We start from the raw sequence: 6,000 nt of genomic DNA on the forward strand, positions 1-6,000 counted from the left end.
TCATAGTCCAGAAGAGTCAATTTTTGTTAAATATGGTTCACTATCTAAAGCAATTTAAGCTATATGGAAGAAATATAGAGACTCACTAGTTGCTGAAGACACTGTAACAAGTTATCATTCTTAAATCCTTTGAGATTCTTAGTTCAGTTGATTTCATATTCCTGATACAGTGTTCCATATCTGTGTACACTGTTTCATATTCCTTTTTTTTTTAAATCACAATCCTGATCCAGTATCAAATGGAAAAGTTCTCAGTTAATGCCTATCCTATAGTAGTAGGTAAACTATGGAAAAATTGAAATACTTTAGAATGTAGGAATGTTATTACTTTTGTAGGAAAACCACAGAATTTATTATTAATTTTTGTTGGTCATTATTTGTATAGTGCCAAAGTATGCCAGGTGCTTTTCAGAAAAATGAGAACATTCTCTATGCCCTGAATATAGATGGACTTACAGTTAACTTTATAATGTGTTTACTTTTAATTTCTTAAGTTTGCACATGTATCTGTCAATGAGTTGGTACCTCAGTTTTTTACACTTATTTTAAATGGCATATATGTTTACCTGTAAACTTAATAACATACACAAAAGCAACTTTAAAAAAAATAATGTATTATTTCTCCCTCAAACTTACTCCTTTGAATCACAGTTTTCCCTAATATTTTGTAGTGTAATTTGGATTCCTGTAATGATAATGTCAGAGATGATCTTTACTACAGATTTCCATTCAAGGTGAATTCTACAATTATGGTTGTTATAGAATGACTTGGGCCCAGTTCAGCAAAGCACTTAAGCATGTACTTAAGTCCATCTTTATTAAGCAAAGCACTTATGCTCAAGTATGTTTAAGTGCATTTCCTGAATAGAGACAGACTTAAGCATGTGCTTAAATAGTTTGCTGAACTGGGGTCCTAGTATACGGCTGTCTCTGTATTATTTCTCTGATATTTAATAGAAACCGATTATGCAATTTAGTTGCATAATATATGATGGGCAAGAGTCCAGAAAGATGGAGGAATTGGAGAGGTTGAATCAATCAAAATGACTACTGGGATCTCCCAGGATATGCTTGTTCTACCACCCTGAGAGAAGATGCAACATGATGCTCTTTACTGACTTGATGGGGGCCAGAGCATGGCCCTGCCCTAGATTCACTCCCCTTTCAGACAAATAGCACCTGTGGGACCTCAGCAAGAAGTAGGCTCTATACTTCTCAATGGGATTCTGACCAGTATATTAAAAGTTCGGTTTGGCACATTTAAACCACTGGACCAAAATGGAAAAAAAAATATTTTACATGGGGCTTCTGTATTTCTCATGCTGCCTTCCTAATGCAGGACAAACATGTAAAGTACAGTTTACTGTCTGATGAGATGAAATGCAATCCTTTCAATTAATATTTGTTTGGCAGACTCAAATTGCATGCTGCCCAGGCAGCACTCCATTACTATAAGATACTTCCCATTCCCTATTTAAGGGGATATACTGGTAATTATATTAATTAGAATCTATTGTTTTGGGGGGATGTTATTAAATGGTTATGTTTTGGATAACTATTGTAAGTATCCTTGACATGAATATACATCATCTCATCATTTACCGTGAATATGACTTACTGTATAACATTGTGATTTGGGCAATCTGTCTGTACAATTTATGAATTCTCTTTGAGATTATGAAATCTGTATATGTCTGTGTTATACTGAAAACTCCATTTTGATTGTAAGCCTGGTCTTTACTTTCCTACTCTTTTTAGAGAGACAAAGTGGGTGAGGTAGTATCTTTTATTGAACAAACTTCCGTTGGTGAGAGAGTCAAGCTTTTGAACTTACACAGAGCCCTTCTACTGTCTTTTAACATTAATCTTTAACTAGAATTACAGAGGGGTGCTGGCACCACATAGCAACAGAGGTTTGTTTAATATAAGCGTTTGGCCATTGTAATGTAATTGCTCTAGACAACAGATTGGCTGCCAACCAGGAAAACTGGTTTAACAGGGGGAGAGCTCAATTGGCAGTAAAGTCACCTGGTAAGGGTCTCTAGTCACCTGACAGAGGAGAGTGGAAGGTTATAAAAGGTGAGGAGTTGATCTATGGGTCCTTGGGCATTTTTCTCCAGCTGAAGACGAGGGAAAAGCAATCCAGTGAGGCAGAGGACCCTACCTACGTTCCTGAGCACAGATGGTCACCCAAGGACTCACAAGGGAAAGGGGAGCTAGTGGGGCCATTGCATTTAGTATGTTATCATTTTCTAAATGATCTGTACTTTCTTGTTCTTTATGTGACTAAGTAAAAGAGCAACGGTGTTAGACTTCTGAGTAAAGTGTCTCTATGTGTTATAAACCACAGCTACTATGTTACCACCGGAGAGAGTTAAATGGTAAACCAAAAAGTTCATACCTTTCCATGGAGTTCTGAGAAGGAGTGTTTAAACTACATGGGAATCTGAAGGATCAGTGTTGAGTCCAGGGGCTAGGCTGCTGCACAGCTGGTTCTGGCTCTCAGGAGGAGATACTGGACAGAGAATCTCTGCCCTGAGAGTGTGCCTAGGGGTCACCCCAAAGACTGGGGCTCTGTTCAGGTTCCAGATGCTTAAAACCCCTCTGTCCAGCAGCTGTGTTCATTCACAGCAGTATAGTGAGTGACTGACAGGAAGTGCTCACTGGGACCTGTGACAAACATCAAGCCTATTCTGTTTATGTCCTTGTTACCTTGTTAACATTGTTAATAAACAACAGCACAGTACTTTGGTTTGTAACCTTACTGCATAAACTCAATAAACACATTTTACTAAAAAAAGTTCTATTTGACAAACCACTCTTAACAGAATCTTACCATACTAAGAACATCACTTCACTTCCTCCTCCCTTGCTAAATTTCTGAGAAAACTAGATAGTGAGAAGGAAATTTCAGATCTCTTTCTGATTCTAGCTTCAGTGGAATTGCTTCATTTTGACAGGGTTCAATATTTAATTGGCTGTGGGAGAAGATCTGTATCATAAGAGAGCTTTTTGAGTTAATTAAGCTCTACATACAGTATATACTGTATGTTTAAGTGAAAATGTTCATTTTTACATATGCATTTTCAGAGTACTTTTATATAGGCTATCCATTTAATAATTTTTTTTCTCAGTCTCATCTGTACTCTAAAAAGAAATTATGGAATCTCTTTGTGGTTGTCATAATGAAATGTCTTTATCTAAACTAGAACAGAAAGTCTAGGCTGTAAAATGATCACTACAGTGTATAGACAGAATGGTAGTTTGTCCTATTTCTCTTGCCACACAAAGAGTAAGATAATGCACATATAAAACACTGCATCTGTTGTTAACATACTTCTGAGCTTTTAAGGATAAAGTATTGCTAATATTGCACTCAGCTAATACCTTAATTATGTTTACTATATCATTTGTTAGTTGTAAAACATAGTATCATAACAACATTTTGTTTCATATAAAATTCTCTCCCCACTCCCATTCCCCAACAATCTGTATGTAAATACACAACATAGTAAAACTTCTGCACTAAGAGTATGATTCATTTTCTTTTTATCTTTTTGGGCAAATGAGAACAAGATCCCTTCACAGCTAGTATTCAAATAGATTACTTGTTTAGATGGTATATGAAGTGACCATTAGAGTTGGATGTTCTTAATTGAAAACTACGCTGAATAACGAAAAGGTTTCTAGTAGGGCTGTCAGTTAACTCAAGCGATTAACTCAAAACAAATTAACTCGATTAAAAAATTAATCTTGATTAATCGCAGTTTTAATCACACTGTTAAACATTAATAGAATACCAATTGAAATTTATTATAAATGTTTTTGTATTTTTTGACATTTTCAAATATATTTATTTCAATTACAACTCAGAATACAAAATATACAGTGCTCACTTTATATTATTATTTTTATTACAAATATTAGCACTATAAAAATTATAAACAAAAGGAATAGTATTTTTCAATTCACCTCATACAAGTACTGTAGTGCAATCTCTTTATTATTAAAGTGCAACGTACAAAGGTAGATTTTTGTTGTTGTTACATAACTGCACTCAAAAACAAAACAATGTAATACTTTAAAGCAATGATCTCCAACCTTTTTATGCCCAAGATCACTTTGAATTTAGGGGCAACACAGGATCTGCCCTGCTCACTCCATCCCAACCCCCCCGCCCCCCGCCACCTCCATCACTTGCTCTGCCCCACCCTCACTCACTTTCACCAGGCTGGGGCAGGGGGTTGGGTTCGGGAGGGGGTGTGAGCTCTGAGCTGGGGGCGAGGGGTTCGCAGTGTGGGAGGAGGCTCTGTGCTGAGCCTGGGGCATAGTGTTGGGGTGCAGAATGCTGGCTCTGGAAGGGGGGGTCAGGGCTGGGGCAGGGGGCTGAGTGCAGAAGGGAGTATGGGGTGTAGGCTCTGGGACGGGTTCAGGGCTGGGGCAAGGGATTGGGGTGCTGGCTCTGGGAGGGGGCTCAGGGCTGGGGGTTAGGGTGTGGCCTCCTGCCCTGTGACATTTACCTCGGGCGGCTCCCGGGCAGCAACACAGAGAGGCTAAGCCAGGATCCCTGGCTGCCCCAATCCCATGCCGCTCCTGGAAGGAGCCAATGCACCTCTGCTGCCCCTGGGAGAGCACCTCTGCGTGTGGCTCTGCGTGCTGCCCCTCTCAGCAGGCACCGCCCCCAAAGGTCTCATTGGCCACAGTTCCTGGCCAGTGGGAGCTGCGAGGGTGGTGCTTGCAGGCAGGAGCCGCATGCGGAGACCCCAGCCTTCCCGCTGCCCCACGGGGTTGTGAGGGTGTGCTGGCTGCTTCCGGGAGCGGTGTGGGGCCGCGCAGCAGCCCCGCTACACCACCAGAGATTAGCGGCAGCCCTGCTACACCAACTGGGAGAGTCCCCAGGATTGACCAGTCGATCGCAATCGACAGGTTGATGACCACTGCTTTAGAGCCTACAAGTCCACTCAGTCCTACTTCTTGTTCAGCCAATCACTAAGACAGACAAATTTTATTTACATTTACGGGAGATAATGCTGCCCACTTTTTATTTACAATGTCACCTAAAATAAGAACAGGTGTTCACATGGCAGTTTTGTAGACGGATTTGCAAGGTATTTACATACCAGATATGCTAAACATTTGGGGTGCTTCCGCCACCATCCTTCATGCTTCCGCCACCATTCAAGAGGACATGCTTCCGTGCTGATGACACTTGTTAAAAAAATAATGCATTGATTAAATTTGTGACTGAACTCCTTGTATTGTTGAGAATTGTATGGCTCGTGCTCCATGGTTTTACCCACATTCTGCCATACATTTCATGTTAGGGCAGTCTTGGATGACAACAGAGCATATGTTGTCTGATTTAAGAACGCTTTCATTGCAGATTTGACAAAGTCCAAAGAAGGTACCAATATGAGATTTCTAAAGATAGCTACAGCACTTAACCCAAGGTTTAAGAATCTGACGTGTCCCCCAAAATCTGAGAGGGGCGAGGTGTCCCCACTGCCACCCTGGAGCCGCTCCAGGTAAGTGGTGCTAGGCCAGAACCTTCACCCCGAGCCCCTCCTGCACCCCACACCCCTGCCCTGAGCCCCTTGCCACACCCTGCCTGCACCCCAACCCCTGCTGCACCCTGGACCCCTCCTTAACCCCAACCCCTGCTCTGAGCCCCCTGCCACACCCCAGTCCCCTGCCCAGAGCCCCCTGCCGCACTCCGCACCCATCCTGCACCCCAACCCCCTGCCCTGAGCCCCCTCCTGCACCTCCTCCTGCACCCCAACCCTCTTCCCTGAGCCCCTTCATACATCCCACACCCTTCCTCCACCCCAACCCCTTGCCCTGAGCCCCTTCCTGCACACCGCACCCCCTCCCACACCTCGCACTCCCTCCCACACCCCAACCCCCTGCCCCAGCCCTACATTTATGGCCCTGCATGCAATTTCCCCACCCAGATGTGGCCCTCAGGCCAAGAAGTTTGCCCATTCCTGGCATAGAAGCATG

The sequence above is a fragment of the Natator depressus genome, chromosome 4 (assembly GCF_965152275.1).
Source record: "Natator depressus isolate rNatDep1 chromosome 4, rNatDep2.hap1, whole genome shotgun sequence".
Taxonomy (NCBI): Eukaryota; Metazoa; Chordata; order Testudines; family Cheloniidae; genus Natator; species Natator depressus.